The sequence below is a fragment of the Haemaphysalis longicornis genome, unplaced genomic scaffold, assembly GCF_048455015.1.
Source record: "Haemaphysalis longicornis isolate Haplotype H1 unplaced genomic scaffold, Haemaphysalis longicornis Haplotype H1 scaffold_5, whole genome shotgun sequence".
Taxonomy (NCBI): Eukaryota; Metazoa; Arthropoda; class Arachnida; order Ixodida; family Ixodidae; genus Haemaphysalis; species Haemaphysalis longicornis.
This window is the reverse complement of record NW_027526385.1, coordinates 209,299,040-209,316,236: the sequence shown is the minus strand read 5'-3', so window position 1 is coordinate 209,316,236 and position 17,197 is coordinate 209,299,040.

Below are 17,197 nucleotides of genomic sequence, written 5' to 3'. Positions count from 1 at the left end.
ATGCATTTCAAAGATTTTGGGGGATGTTAACTTTTTCCTACATTCCGTGGATATTTTTGTTGCATACACGAGAATATAAATGTGTGTATTTTTTGTAGGTTTTTCTTCAGTTTTGTTGATTGTACGTGTAGTCTACATTACTATAACGTTTCTGGGAAACCAGGAATAAATACCGCTACAGCCTTTAGAGGTTACCTAAAACATCACACAATTACGTTTACGACGATGCTGTGCGGTTGTGTGTGCAAAAATAATATCCATCAATAGTTGATGTCTTCTGCTTGTTGTACTTGAAACAGTAATTTTAGACTACCAGGTTTCAATACCCCAGTTGTCTGCCGCTGCAAAATGTGGTAACCACTTCAGCTTGTGAACCATATTTAATGCCTTCCTGTACTGCGTCTCACGTCGCATTGGTCAGATACGAAACAGGGGATAAGGCTCATTTTGTTATCCGAAGGGTTACAATGAAACATATTTGTGTGGGTTTGTTGAAGGTGCTTACTGTTTGGAACCAATTACAACACCCGGTGAACACAAACGTTTCCTCTGCCGCCAATACGAATACTGCAGGGATGGCTCAGGAGCATGATTACCGTGGCCAAAGCCAGTAACTACGTTGCAGTAGAGTTTGTTTTTATCTCTTCTTTTTGATTACATGCCTTGTTTCTTCGTACGACAAAACACTCACTGGTAATATACACTTCACATTACGGCTGCAGCAGACACCCTCAAGAAACGAACGCGTGACGGCGACCAATTTTTGTCACAAACAGACTTCACTCTCCGTGCCGTGTCAGCTTACTAATGAGTCGACGATACCGCGATTCCTTAAAAACATAAAAAAAGGTGATGTGAAGAAAAGTGGCCGACGTGAAGTATTCAATTATATTGTTTAGCAGTACAGATTTCGCGCTATTTAAAAACAGTGTGGTCATATACAAATACAATTGGGCGGAGCCCTTGCTCTTGTACCTTTCTGTAGGTGCTTTCCCTCACCGTTGTTGCCCGCTATGCATCGCACAGGTGCGTGTCTTCAGAGATTCAAGCTCGACAATCACGCGCTTGTCCGACCGATTTAGTCAACCTAAAAGAGCCCAGTTGACCACAACACACGCTCATATATGAACACGGCACGTCTCATAATAAAAAAATGTGAGATCAGAAACGGGCAGAAATAAGTCAAAGCAATCTTGTACGGACCCCCTATCGCACCGTTGTCACAATGGGAGAGTGACCACTATTGGTGGCTCATACGCGATTGGTGAAAGGAAGCACGTAGGGCTGAATACGTCATTCTACCAATAAGTGACCACATATAAAATTACAAAAGAACTACGAAAAGAAACGACAGAACGGAAGAGGAAGGCAATACAAGAATAATTGATTATGAGACAACACACCTCACTACACCGGTGATAACTCGCACAGTAGTAGAAGGCACGATACTACTCCAGACATCCCTATCGCAAAAACCAATACTGCTAGTGTAAGACCACTTAGTGTAAGGTAAGTGCACGAGAAGGATTTTTAACGTAAAACGTAAAACCAAAGACGAGAAGCAATATTGTAGCAGTACGGAGTCTCAACCAACCACACGTTTGCAATCGCTTCATCTGTTCGCTGTGCGGCGCAGTTGCTAGCTGTTCTTTTATTGTGGTGCTTCAAGGAACCTTACTGCGCAAGGGTTATTTAAAAAAAATGTTCAGTTTACCAGCCAGGAATCCTTCATAGCAATTAGTAATAAAACGCGAAAACTGTGCATCCTTATAGGAAACGAGTTATTTGAAAATTCAGCGTCCGTTCCAGTGTAGCTCAGTGGTCTCGACCTGTCTCCGTCACCACAACGTATGTTGTTGAAATCTCGGCAGAATTTATTTGGGAGGAGGGTTTAAAGTGGCATGGTTTCCTCAAACCATTCGCAAATTCAATTCTTGCGTTTAGCCGCCGAATCCGTGTTAGAGAAAATGTCCGCCGAAATCGCGTACGCACAACCACAGATGTGAATTTTACCTCTTTTCAATGATATTCCGAACCCCTCGGACATCGCAAAGATGCACTATCGTACAAATAAAGGTTATGTAATCTGTGCGAAATGTTTTAGATGCAGAACGGGACATCACTGAACAAGGGCGCCGAGTCGCGGCAGTACCTATGCTGTAGCAATACATGTGTGTTCTGCAACGTGTGTTCTGTATAGCACCACACATACATTTAACATGCTGTTGAAGCTGCTCCCAAGTGTATCACGCAGCAGCCATCATGCATTTTATGCAGCATCAAATGTATATCGTACTGAATTTTGCACATTACCTGATGTCAGAAAAAAGTCTACCGTCCCTTTAAAAAGGAAGTAGAGAGCGGTGGGAAGCGAAGCTTTTTACGATGTAAGTAAACGCATCTACGAACGATCTGGAAATATATACAAAGACGGGACTTATGAGATAATGGTATACTTTTGTAATCCTTTATCATCATCGATGCGCAAATTTCTTATCCAAAACCGTCCCTTTATTGCGATTTTCAACGTTCTATTTTAACACAATGATAGCTACGCATGTAGAGCCTTCATAGCGAGTGCTTGTTTTTTTTCGGGATACTTTTTATAGCTACAAGAGTTAGCGCCGTTTTCTATAATTGCCTTTTCCTCACTGCGAAACAAGAAAAAATGGGGAGAGCCAGCTTACAAATACCAAGCTAACTTACACGGGTATACCCAAAACATCGGATTTACCTCTAAACACAAATGCATTGCTGGGAAGACACATTTGCAAGCAGCAGCAGAGAGGGAGAGAGAGAGAGAACTGCTTTATTTAGGTAAGCAGGCTAGATGCCCTGGGGAGAGAGGTAAATAGGTAGGGGAAAGATCAGTTCAGCCGATGCTGGCTGTTCACACAGTTCTCATAATAATGCACAGGCTCGTTGTTCATATGGGGTTTACAGTTCAGTAGATTTTTTCTTGTGACTTCTTGCACGTAAACCGGGCAGATGGAGCTTGTATCGAGCACTCTAGGGGAGTGGTACTAGCTCTACACCATTTTAAAGAAATCATTCTCTATGGCTCATTGAGTAACCATTTTATGGGTACGTCGATCTTCCTGCACCCTGCGTATGTGTTCGGATTTGGATGTAGGTACCGAGTCAATGGCTAAAAGCTGCGCACGGCCTCTGTCGAAGGCGGCACGGAGCCAGATTAGATAAAATAAATTTGGTGAGCCATCACAACCACATTGTGGGCATTGTTAGAGCTAGGACCCTGCCGGGGCTGTTCATTTGTAAATTACGCGAGGCGTGTAGGCCTCAGTAGCGTATACTTTGTTCGCGAATAGTTCTTCGAACCTGAAAGCGGCTTGAGAAGGTCGAGGACTTCTTCCGGCGTCGCATCTTGCGAGCGTTGCCTGCTTAGTTTCTTTAGATGCAGAAGCCGAAGTTGCCAATCCGACTGGAGGGAGGTTGGTTGGTGCGTTGGGAACCGCGTGAGGTGCTTGAAGTCGCTCCTTGGAGGCAGCGCGTGCCAAAAGGTTGCCATGTGCACCCATGATGTCCCCCGGGGTCCAAGAGGTGCGAATCGTGAAGCCTTCTTCTCGTAGGTCCCGTACCAAAGTCAGAATGCGGGTCGACGTGATATAAGGTGAGAACGCACGGTTCAGCTCCCGAAGTGCGACCTGGGAGCCCATGATTACTCTTAACTTCTTAATGGAGAGGGTGGAGGAATTTTCGCCTACGTGCCGGATTGCTCCAAATATTCCCAGGAGTTCCACTTTTTCACACAAGCCGGTATGTATTGCAGACGTGACGGTATCCATTTACTTGTGGGATGACTGCGGAGGTCTAGGCTATGACCGCCATTGCTCGATCAACCACAGCTTCTGTATAAATGCCTGCCTCATCTTTGGCCTTTTCGTTGACGAGGGTTCGAACATACTGCTCCCGGGCAGTTTGATGATTTCTCCTAATTGGTCTGCGACGCCGGATGGCGATCGAATGTCGCTCCCAAGGAGGAATGGGTGGTGGAAAGTTTATTTGGTTCAAATCACTTTTTAGTTGATCCCATTCGGTAAGCACTCGTCCCTGAGGAGAATGCTCCACGTGATGCTGGAATCGCAGCTTGGTTTCCCATCTAAGAGCATGAAGGGGCGAAAGGGGGACCGCTTGATGCAGAATATCGACTCGCATGAAGCTAGGAAGGCTGCTAATCGCACAGAGGAGGTGGCGGTTTAGATTGTGAAGGGCATTAACATGGGACGGACCTATATCATACACAGGGAAGCCGTAGCATAATTGTAATTGTGCCACTGCACGAGCGAGCATGGTACGAGCGTGTTGGCGGGCTCCACCATATTTACTTGACAACCGGGTGATCAAGTGAAAGTAGGGCACCAGGTTATCCTTAGGTGGTCTACACATTGTTTCGGGTGGTTGCAACTGCTAACGGGAAGACCTAGCAGACGAATAGTGCTAATTTGAGATCAATCAATTCAATGAATTTTATTCGACAACTGCAAATTCATACAGGTGCCAGGGGGCAGACAAAAAGCCTGCGGTACGCGGCTTGACAAAGGTCTGCGCCCCCTAATAGTAATACATTGCTGCATATTGTAGCAAGATAGAAAGAGAGAGATGGAAAAAAAGAGTGGTGGAAAAGAGAGAGAGGAAACAGAGAAAAACAGAACATAGAGAAAAAAAAACAAAAAAAAACAAATAATAGTAAAGCAAATGGCAACAAGAATTGTGTCAATCTGGTTATTATACAACGTTTAGAATAAGAAAATGGGGCAATGCACAACTGGAGCATTGCAAAATTGTTTGAACACATTTTGTACATAGTGCTAGTCAGGCGAAATATGAAATTATAGTACACTATTACACATCGAAAAATTGCATGATCAGAAATACAGGTGAAGTTCTTACAGGTAACGCTGAAAGTTTAACGTTCAAAGTTATAGCGAATTCAGTAACAATGGTAACGCATAGCTCAACATCTGGGTGCCATAGTTAGTACGTGTCTCCTTTAGAGTGTCATAGATGGTGCCATAGTTAGTACGTGTCTCCATTAGAGTGTCTCCTACCTGAAGGGAGATGAATCTCATCCTTATTCGTTGCACGTTTACCGCCGACTCTGATCAGTGGTGTTTTGTGAGGCTATAACTGAAGTTTTAAGCGGGCAAGCTGTTCTGCAGGCAGAAGATGGCAGCTTGCAGTTCAGTCTGCATGGACTTTTTGGAAGGGAAATCCCTGACTTCGGTCCATAGCACGACATCAACCGCGTAGAAAGCCAACCGGGCGGCAGTGTCTTGCTCCAGAGTACGAGTTACGCTATTCATCGAAAGATTAAAAAGTAGGAGCCCCAAGATTGATCCATGAGGCACACGCCTATCAAGATAGTAATTGGTAGGGTTATGTGTCTAGGTGTTGAGACGAATCAGGCTGTGCTGCGGGAAGTTCCTAATCCAGGCTTCAGCCTTCTGACTCGGAAAGGCAAGCGCGTGTTCTTACAGAATGCCTGATCGACTGACGTTGTGAAAGGATTTATGGATATCTAGTGTGAGGACATAGTAAGGAAATTACTTGTAGGATATCCTAATATTGACACCTCTAAGCAGCAACAAGTAGTAATCAGTACAAATGTAACGACAAAAACGTGTGAGTGTAGGATGAAAGCAGCCTGTACGCTTGAGATGATAGGTTAGCCTAATATTGATGTGTCGTTCCATAACCTTAAGGATGCCGGGCTAGTGAAATAGGGCGGAGGGGCTGGGAATTGGGAGAATCCTTGCCGGGTTTGGGAATACGGTGGATGATCGTGACCCCGAGAGAGTCAGGGACCTGCCCTATTTAACATAGCCTGTTCACCAATTGCAATAGAACATCTAAGCCCTGCAGGGGAGATTGCGGAGGTCCTGCACTTGACAAGATCATGCCCCGGCGCCGACTTTCGTACTTAATACGAAAAGGTGATATGTAATTCTTCCATAGTAAAAGCGGAATCAAATTCTTGAAGTGAGTGGTCGATATCGATGACCGGAAGAGCCAGGAGAGTAAAAGGACCATCCTCAGCGTGTGGAAAAACTGGATAAGGGTGTCTCCACTTGACCGTAGTCCTTTTTGAAGACACACCTCGTCCAGAATGGGAAGGCGGCCTTCACACGACCACTTATAGCGCGCAAAATGCGGCATACTCGAGAGAGTCCGTTCTTGTCGCCATGTTCTTGGTTAAATTATGCTAATTTTCACTTTGAAGCGCAATTTGATATTCCAGAATAACACGGTAATGATGTTTCTACTGCATCAAATGTTGGTTACGTTTGGCTTTTGCTCTATAACGCTTGTTAAGTAGTTCATCTTTCCGAAGGCTGAAACATGTGCGAATCCAAGTGGTCAACTTCAGTGGTATCCGTGATTGTTTCAGTAGCGAGCGAACGGGTCATGTTCAAGGACGCAACGAAATCATCCAAATTTGAATGGAAGCCAACCACGAATCGCTCGCTAAAAGAGTTCCAGTTTACACGATGGTAGGTCTTGCTTGATCCTAAGTTCATACCATTATTCGAAGCAGAATCGGGAAGTTATCACTTCCCTATGTGCTGTCCCATGTGTGCCATTTCTTCACTGCTGCGGTTGTGGTGATGGCCAAGTCCGGTGCTGCATCGCCCTGGGAATGGTGGAGGCCAATACGTGTGGGGACTCAATGTTCAATGCGGAGTAGCAAGTGCCCGAATTCGAGAGTTTGCTCTAAGAGCCGGCCGGGTGGTTCGAGGAGGAATAACCCGAAGGGTATTTGAGGCATTAAAATCACCCCATATACTGATAGGGTCTGAAAACGCTAGAGAAAGGAGATGCAGTATCCAAGTAAACAGATTGCAAGGAATGGCCCCCGAGTTTGGTTTGTAATACACCGACGCAATCAACCTACGTTTACCGCCCGGGGGTGTGATGCGTGCAATGATGATTTCTCTGGTTTTATTGCAAGCGCTATCCCAGCGGTGTTGTACCGCTCGGCCGGAATTATGCACTAAGATCGCAGCCTGTCCCGGGGTTTTTTGATTATGGCATGGAGTATAACGCGGAATAGCTGGTTCCGTAATTGTGAAGCTGGGTATCTTGCAAGGACCTGGTGTTTCTTGGAGTAGGAAGGCGAGAGGACGAAGAGTTAACACCTGGGATTTTAGGAGCGGTCCAGACAGGAGAAAGCTAGGGCAGTTCCACAGTAAAATGCAACAATAAGGCGGGTGTACAGAAGACATATTGGATGCCTAATGCTTCTTCTTCCTTTTCGATTCACTCGGAGATGGCGTTAGAGGACACGGGACTATATAGCTTTGCTTCACTAGCTCCATGAACTAGCGAAGTTCTTCTTTAATCGAGGTAACGTCGCCAAGGAGAACGACTATCTCACTTGAAACTCTTTGCCACTCCTTGCTACTTTCGAGCTTTAGACGGGAATCTCACTGTGTAAGCGTGTGTTTGGTTATGTAAGTTGGACTAGGCTCTCCAGTTTTTACAACAGCATCAGAAATGACCTGGCTACGACTCGTACGCGAGTCAATACGACGTGTACGGGCGGACCTGCTCGATTTTGGAGATACCAACTGACGGCGCTTTGAGACGCTCCGAAGGGCTGAGAACTTTCTATCACCAAAGTGTGATGGTTGTACAGAGAGCCATTTGGCGACAACATCGGCGTTTTCTGCTACAGCAAAAGCCCAGGTGACGCCCTGCGGAGTACAGCGTGGGCCAGTAAAAAAGCCGCGTCAGAGAATTCTTTATAATTAGTAATTTACCTAGTGCTGCGCTCGTTCTTCTTGGGCATGCGACTCGGGCAGACTTTGCTACGTGCAAGGTGACCGGTTGCGCTAGAAACGACTAATCTCCTGGTTAGCTCAGTTGGTAGAGCGACTGCTCCAATTAAGCAGCGGTCCCTGGTTTGAATCCTGGACGAGGACAAATTTTTCTTCAACTGTGAAGTTTCTTAGAAAGCTGTATAGTTTTCCTTTGTAGCCGTATGGCTGAATTTAGGTGGATGTCAAACTTTTATTCACAGAAACTTGCTTGACCTTGGGTATTTCCCCTAAATCTGTCGAATAAAGATTTGTACATACATAACGAACGTCAAGGCTTAAAAAACTTTGATAGTCAACGAATCGTCAGAATGAAGAAAAAGTTTACAGTAGACGAACTTTCCCAACTACTTGGTATTCACATTTGGCCAAAATAAGAGTTTGGTCATTCTTACAACGCTTATTTTCGATGTCACCTGCATGTTTGAAAATGAGCAATCTTTCTGTACGGGATGTCATCGGTTTTTTTAAGGTGTCATCACCAGGAAAAGGCCAAAAAACTAGTTGAGGGTTTTATCTGCTTGCCGTCTGTTTCTGCTAGTTCAGGAACAAAAATAATCAGAAATTTGATTCTTATTCATGCCTAATCATAGTGTGCCCTGTTATCTTGTTTAGAGTCATGTATAAGAACTTTTGATTTACAACAAACTTTCGACGTTAATACGAGTTAGAAATAATGACAGTACACTGTATGTGCAAGGCATAGGCAACAAGTACATGCATTTACCTTCACAAACAAAAAAAAAGATACTGAGCAACCACAATTGTTAATATTCAATGGTAGTCTTGCTGGCTATTTGCAACAAGGACGAGCATTTAGGTTGCACTGTGGAAGTTCCGCGCACATTTTCCTTTTTTTTTTGAAATGCAGTTTTTGTGCACTTGTTGTACTGTGGTGCTGTTGCACTTGCCTTCTTGCAAGTGCACACAATTTGTTCATAAAAGTATCTGTGTATACCCACCCCCCACCCTCCACCTTTTTTTCTCTTCCGAAATTAATCGTGTGCGTGTAAAGTGATGGAAACCGGGCCGCATCGCGTGCGTTCATTTTCCCGGAGGCTCGTGTGAGAGAGTAGCGTAAGCACACAGAGAACATTTTCGCAAGCAAGGGGACACGGAAAGGGTTCAGCGGACCAAATGAGGGTGATATCACCAAACAGAATACTAGCTAGTGGTGTTTGTGCGGCAGCAGCGAGTGGCTCAGAAATTCGTACGACAGAGCTGCTGAACATTCGAGTAATGCGGTTGGCGTTGCAGTAAAAACAGCTTCTCTTTTCGCTGGAGAGGAGGCATTTGCCACAAGTTGCCTGCGGAGTTAGAGGAAAAACTGGACGCATTTCAGCGGAACGTGTTGAATTAGCGACTCAAGAACAAATATGTTCTCGAGCAAATCGGCAACGCGGATCAAATTCCGATCTACTTCGATGTGCCCGCCACCACAGCGACGGAGAAGAAGGGTGCGAACACATCCTCGTGCTGTTTTCTTGCGACAAAAAAAAAGAGAGTAACGGCAATGCTACACTGCGGACCGGCACAAACTTCCCCCTACCCCCTTATTTAAATGCAAGACACTCCCGAAATGAATCATGTTCCCCAGTGCCGTGATTGTGCGCGGAAACCAGGAGGGCTGGATGATGACGCACTTGGTGGCCGATTGGACCGACCACGTGTGGTGGAAGCGAGCCGGCGCAAGCTTGGTCCTGTGCTTGATCGTTTTCTGGACGCGTTAAGGTGTCACCTGGAAGAGCGCATCAAGGAGAAGCTCGCCGCTTGCAACACGAACCTTATTGTGATTTCTGGTGGCATGACCTTGCAACTACCGCCACTGGACATTTCGCTAAACAAGCCTGCCTTCCTACCTGCTGTTTCTAAAGTCTTTGGTCTGGGCCTGTTGTGTTTTCGAGTAACTGGTGGCAATGTGCTTGCCCACCAAGTGTGCGCGTATACTCTATAGGTTAGAGCAAAACAACGGCCTCTTACAAGAGCCCGTGGAGGCGTACTAAGAACGTCGTCGAAACAAGAATTGTGGCAGAGGTCTTGTGAGGTAAAAGATTAGGCGTGGCATCGTGTGGACTCAAAATAATCATCCGTAGACTTCTGTAGATTCCACAAAAGCATAATCGGCTCGGTGCAACTGTACGACCGCATGTTGTCTGCATGCTCCTTCTAGAAGCTCGGGCAAAGGCACTTCATACGCTGATGTAGCAAAAGTGGTTGGACAGATCACTATAAAATGTGCCCTATCGTGCATGCACAAGGGTGAAACAGTGGAGAATGTGGTACCTCAGGCTGATGGGTTTGTACTGAGCAACGAACACACAGGGAGTGAAGGCAACACACCCACCGCATGTTGCTCTAGAAATCGAGTGTACGACTCAGTAAAGATGTGCACCGTGGCGAGGACAAAGCACCGTCTTGAACTGTGCAAGAGGGTAACGTGCGGCTAATAGTAGTTGAGGTGCCGTTGTGTGTACCCATACTGGAGAAGAACATGTCACGCGCCGTAGAACTGTCATGATGGGTTTCAGTTTTTCGGCCACTGGATTTTCACGTGTCTCGAACTATGTGTGTATACCACCTGCGTGTTTCTTTTTTTTTGGGGGGGGGGGGCGCATCAGAGGTAATAGTATAGAATGTTGACTCGCCCGTTGTAGAGGGTATACAAGCATTCACCTAATTACAGTCATCTCGGAGAAGCTCTGTTTGTTTTGTTTTTTGTTATCCTGGTGCAAAGAAGTGAAAGAGAACGGGTTGCACACGGTTATGAATGGTTCTTCGACCTCTAACACCTCTAGAGGAAACTAGCGGCGCCCCAGCCAATGCAAACGAGCGAGCACAAGAGTATATATATATATAAATATATATATATCAAGGTTGCAGTCGTCATTGCCAGTGCTATTCGGCTTTTTTTTCGAAATATATAATAGGGCCGAATGACGTGTGCTTGTCACGTTTCTTTGATTCATTGATAAATAAGCGAAAATATAAGTCGAGAAAAAATCCGCCGTTTTCCGGGAGCGGGACTCGAACCCACATCTCCGCATAACCGGTGCGGTGCGTTAACCAATTACGCTATCCCCACAGCGGCTTCTCTCTCGACTTTAAAGCGGGGGTTTTATATTTACAAGAGCTCTGAGGCCGGTCAACTAGCGCCGCCCCTCGACTACCGCGGGAGACGTAGAACGTCTTCTTTCCCAGCGGCCGCCACGTAGAACGTGGTCGGAGGTCGGGGTTAGCAATTGGCATATCCGAACTGCTGGAGCCAGTGCCTCGTAATGCATGTAGCAGAACAGAGAGATACGGGACGAGGGACTCGGTAAAGATACATATCAAGGTTGCAGTCGTCATTGCCAGTGCTATTCGGCTTTTTTTTCGAAATATATAATAGGGCCGAATGACGTGTGCTTGTCACGTTTCTTTGATTCATTGATAAATAAGCGAAAATATAAGTCGAGAAAAAATCCGCCGTTTTCCGGGAGCGGGACTCGAACCCACATCTCCGCATAACCGGTGCGGTGCGTTAACCAATTACGCTATCCCCACAGCGGCTTCTCTCTCGACTTTAAAGCGGGGGTTTTATATTTACAAGAGCTCTGAGGCCGGTCAACTAGCGCCGCCCCTCGACTACCGCGGGAGACGTAGAACGTCTTCTTTCCCAGCGGCCGCCACGTAGAACGTGGTCGGAGGTCGGGGTTAGCAATTGGCATATCCGAACTGCTGGAGCCAGTGCCTCGTAATGCATGTAGCAGAACAGAGAGATACGGGACGAGGGACTCGGTAAAGATACATATCAAGGTTGCAGTCGTCATTGCCAGTGCTATTCGGCTTTTTTTTCGAAATATATAATAGGGCCGAATGACGTGTGCTTGTCACGTTTCTTTGATTCATTGATAAATAAGCGAAAATATAAGTCGAGAAAAAATCCGCCGTTTTCCGGGAGCGGGACTCGAACCCACATCTCCGCATAACCGGTGCGGTGCGTTAACCAATTACGCTATCCCCACAGCGGCTTCTCTCTCGACTTTAAAGCGGGGGTTTTATATTTACAAGAGCTCTGAGGCCGGTCAACTAGCGCCGCCCCTCGACTACCGCGGGAGACGTAGAACGTCTTCTTTCCCAGCGGCCGCCACGTAGAACGTGGTCGGAGGTCGGGGTTAGCAATTGGCATATCCGAACTGCTGGAGCCAGTGCCTCGTAATGCATGTAGCAGAACAGAGAGATACGGGACGAGGGACTCGGTAAAGATACATATCAAGGTTGCAGTCGTCATTGCCAGTGCTATTCGGCTTTTTTTTCGAAATATATAATAGGGCCGAATGACGTGTGCTTGTCACGTTTCTTTGATTCATTGATAAATAAGCGAAAATATAAGTCGAGAAAAAATCCGCCGTTTTCCGGGAGCGGGACTCGAACCCACATCTCCGCATAACCGGTGCGGTGCGTTAACCAATTACGCTATCCCCACAGCGGCTTCTCTCTCGACTTTAAAGCGGGGGTTTTATATTTACAAGAGCTCTGAAGAGCTCTGCTACATGCATTACGAGGCACTGGCTCCAGCAGTTCGGATATGCCAATTGCTAACCCCGACCTCCGACCACGTTCTACGTGGCGGCCGCTGGGAAAGAAGACGTTCTACGTCTCCCGCGGTAGTCGAGGGGCGGCGCTAGTTGACCGGCCTCAGAGCTCTTGTAAATATAAAACCCCCGCTTTAAAGTCGAGAGAGAAGCCGCTGTGGGGATAGCGTAATTGGTTAACGCACCGCACCGGTTATGCGGAGATGTGGGTTCGAGTCCCGCTCCCGGAAAACGGCGGATTTTTTCTCGACTTATATTTTCGCTTATTTATCAATGAATCAAAGAAACGTGACAAGCACACGTCATTCGGCCCTATTATATATTTCGAAAAAAAAAGCCGAATAGCACTGGCAATGACGACTGCAACCTTGATATGTATCTTTACCGAGTCCCTCGTCCCGTATCTCTCTGTTCTGCTACATGCATTACGAGGCACTGGCTCCAGCAGTTCGGATATGCCAATTGCTAACCCCGACCTCCGACCACGTTCTACGTGGCGGCCGCTGGGAAAGAAGACGTTCTACGTCTCCCGCGGTAGTCGAGGGGCGGCGCTAGTTGACCGGCCTCAGAGCTCTTGTAAATATAAAACCCCCGCTTTAAAGTCGAGAGAGAAGCCGCTGTGGGGATAGCGTAATTGGTTAACGCACCGCACCGGTTATGCGGAGATGTGGGTTCGAGTCCCGCTCCCGGAAAACGGCGGATTTTTTCTCGACTTATATTTTCGCTTATTTATCAATGAATCAAAGAAACGTGACAAGCACACGTCATTCGGCCCTATTATATATTTCGAAAAAAAAGCCGAATAGCACTGGCAATGACGACTGCAACCTTGATATGTATCTTTACCGAGTCCCTCGTCCCGTATCTCTCTGTTCTGCTACATGCATTACGAGGCACTGGCTCCAGCAGTTCGGATATGCCAATTGCTAACCCCGACCTCCGACCACGTTCTACGTGGCGGCCGCTGGGAAAGAAGACGTTCTACGTCTCCCGCGGTAGTCGAGGGGCGGCGCTAGTTGACCGGCCTCAGAGCTCTTGTAAATATAAAACCCCCGCTTTAAAGTCGAGAGAGAAGCCGCTGTGGGGATAGCGTAATTGGTTAACGCACCGCACCGGTTATGCGGAGATGTGGGTTCGAGTCCCGCTCCCGGAAAACGGCGGATTTTTTCTCGACTTATATTTTCGCTTATTTATCAATGAATCAAAGAAACGTGACAAGCACACGTCATTCGGCCCTATTATATATTTCGAAAAAAAAGCCGAATAGCACTGGCAATGACGACTGCAACCTTGATATGTATCTTTACCGAGTCCCTCGTCCCGTATCTCTCTGTTCTGCTAAATATATATATATATATATATATATATATATATATATATATATATATATATATATATATATATATATATATATATATATATATATATATTTATATATATATATATACAAAGTACAAGTACGCTCTTCGAAGACTTTAGTTTCAACGTTATATATTGATGTAATCCAAAGTGTAGCTCCAACCAAAAAAGGAGCTGGAGACTCCAAACATTGAAGCTATAAAGAAGTCTAATGGCAGCCTTAATTAGCCAGTTACATTTCGGCGAAACCTCAATCCACGTTAGAAAAAGTGTGAACCAGTAACTATGACTATGGCTAGCAAGTGAGCGGAGGAGGTGCAAAGGAAGACATTTACTGCGAGTCTGTTAATGTGGGAGTGGTTCCTCGGTCCAGGAGACCATGGGACGACCTTCCTGTCTCAGCCCTCGAGACCAGGAGTTGCGGTCCATCCAAGCTAGTGTTGGTCGTGAGGTTCTCCAACTGCTCAGGTAGAGGAGGGGAAGTAGGTAGAAGTGGTAGAAGGTAGGTAGTAGGAACTGGGAGAGCTGGGTTGTGTGCGCACCATAAGATCTGCTTTATGTGGGGTACATCCGATGTAGCCAAGTTGGGTGAGGAAAGGCGTTACTGTTATTTCTGCGGAGTAATATTTCTTCATATTTAGTAAGGCGCGGTTGAGGAGAGGGAAAATGTTGTCTTGATGTACGGTAATGATGAATGATGTCTAAATATGCGCACGGGAACGAGACTTCGTGTTTGCTCAGATGCCTGGGTGGAGAGTTTGCTGTCTTGTATATTGGAAAAATTATAGCGCGTTAGTGAGGAGTGTTCCGGAATGCACACAACGTCGATCTTCCTGTTGGTTACGTTTACTGGCGTTTTTATTGTCGCCATTGAGCGGAAGCTGTTTTTCCGGTTCGGTAAACACCAAGACAGAAGGCTCCCAGCATTAGTTGTTATACAGGCGTGACGAGGGGTTGCTAAAAAGGAGTAGAGGGATGACTTGGTGAATTTTACTAGATCCTTGCCTTCTTTGTGTCTCTCGGCGTCAGCGGGAGAAAAGTAGCCTAATCAAGGTCCTCTATTCACAGTCACACACAAAGCCGAATTTAAGGCACGCTGGTGCTTATTTGCTACTACCCGTGGTTGAAGCAATAAACTGGTGGGATTTATTTAAATGCTGTGGCTAGCGTTCCGTCCAGACGGAACGAAATAGAAGTGCTAAAGTTCCGTCCAGACGGAGCGGAGCGCTGCGAGTTATCCTTCCATTCAGACGGAAACCAACTTAAACCGTTGCGTTCCGGTCAGACAGACCCGGCGTGAAATTTGTGCACTTCCGTCCAGACGAAAGAAAAACCACCTGGTTAGACCCTGCACTGAGTTTTCATAATTGGGGTAGGGGTCGCGCCTCGGATAATGGCACTATCGTAGCGGATTCGATTCCCACCGGTGATGCCTTATTTTTTTGCGTGGCTGTGGGTGCGTTTTTTAACAGCTAACTTTGCGCCCACTTTACAATTGACCCGGCGAGAGCGGTCGGTCTAAATTGTGTACTCAGCAAAGTCAAGGACGACGTAGCCATCGCAAGTTACGCCCGAAGTCTTGTAAATATACTAGTGAATAATTACAGTTACTGTAACTAGTCATTGAGCTGTAGTGGTTTGGCCGGTTGCGCCGATAGTTAAAACCACTAATTTACTTTACCCACAACTGTGGGCGCCTCATGCTCGTAAACTTCACGCAAACCGACCAAAAGAAAACAGAAACTAGCAAACACTTTTTAACGTGATCGTAAAGGTTTCAGAGTTCACTGTTAATTATTTTTCCGCATGAAAACATTAATATAATAGCCAAAATTATTATACATTTTGAAAACTGGGAGAATTTAGAAATTTCACTATCTTGATTATTCTTACCATCTTACTTTCGTCCAACATACAGGTGCAGCTCTTTCAGCCTGGCAACTATAGCCAACTTTGTGTAGCATGCGTGTGCAGTCGTGCTGGCACGTTTTCTTAAGTTTTATAAGCATTATACCTCGATTTTCAGTTTATTCACATAGGGTCATGTCTGCCCATTCAATCCACGAGTTTGTGCATCCGCCTCGTAAAGTACCGCGTCAAAGATGTGTGACATTGCAACCGAACCAATTTTATTGAAGTTTGGAAGCTGAAGACTGCAGTGAAGAAGGATTTTATGATGGATATGTCGTTTCTAATAGAATAAGTACACGTTTTTATAGTTCTGTGCTTGTTTGGAGTGATTTCTGGTGTTTATGGGTCAGTAGCTCGCTAGACATCTTGTCATTTGCTCTCGAAGACTAGGTGACAGCATACTTGCTGGCCACCCTCCTCGATTTTACCATTGCACTGTTTCCGCGGCAGCTAGCATCACATGAACCTTATGCTAGACCTTATCTACGATGCTTATGTACGATGCTAGACCTTATCTACGATGCTAGACGTTATCTGGTAGGGATACTTGTTATTTTAACTCACGACCGGGGATATCTACGGTACACCTAGAAATATCTTGCACAGGAGGTTCCCTATAAATACCTTCGATTAAGCGAGCACTTCATTACGTAGGGAGTAGCTTGTGAGATGCCGGGCTCGTTATCAGAGGCTTTTGTATCGTTTTAAACTAGCCCAGATAATCTGGCGAGTTTCTAAGCTCCCATCAGCAGAACACCGCAGGCCATATAGAGACTAACAAGGAATTGTTAGTTGGGGCTCACTCAACTCAAGATGTATATCGTACAATCGAACTTGCAAAGAAAAGCAAGGCAATGCCACGAAGGACCCCAAACTAGCACACTCCAGCCAATAATAAAAGGTACTGAAACGGAAAAGGCCCCACATCTGTGCACTTCCAAGAGCCGCCCACCTGGACTATAGGCTGACAGAAGTAAATGCCGCTTTATGTCATTTATCTGTGAAATTATGCAACTTTTTTAGTCACATAGAGTAAATCTGGCCCACCTGAAAAATGCTCATAGCTATGAAGAGCTCATGTTTTGGTTGTGTGAAAGAGAAAGCTGGCTGATGCATAAACACTTCTTGCAGTGGCCCACTGGAATCTTTCCACAATGCAGAAGTCTAGCGCAAAAGTCCAGCATCGTGCGGTTGTAGGTGTGGTGCTTACAAAGCGCAACTGAGCAGGTATCTTTCAATCAAGCATTGTTTCTAGCTGAAGTTAACGGTTGGACAGATATACATATATGCGAGCACAAAGGGGCCACTTAGGTGTCAAGCACTGGTCTCTAGACCTTGTAAACTGCCGTCGATAGCGGTTTGGTGCTGCTCACCACGCGCTTTTATGGAATACAAAATTTTGTACCACGTTGTAAACATTTCAGGACACATTGAATGAGCTTTTCTTTGGTAGTTGTCAGCATATTAATACTGTTTTTTCTACTACTTACCACTTGTGCTAGCTGGGTCGTTAAT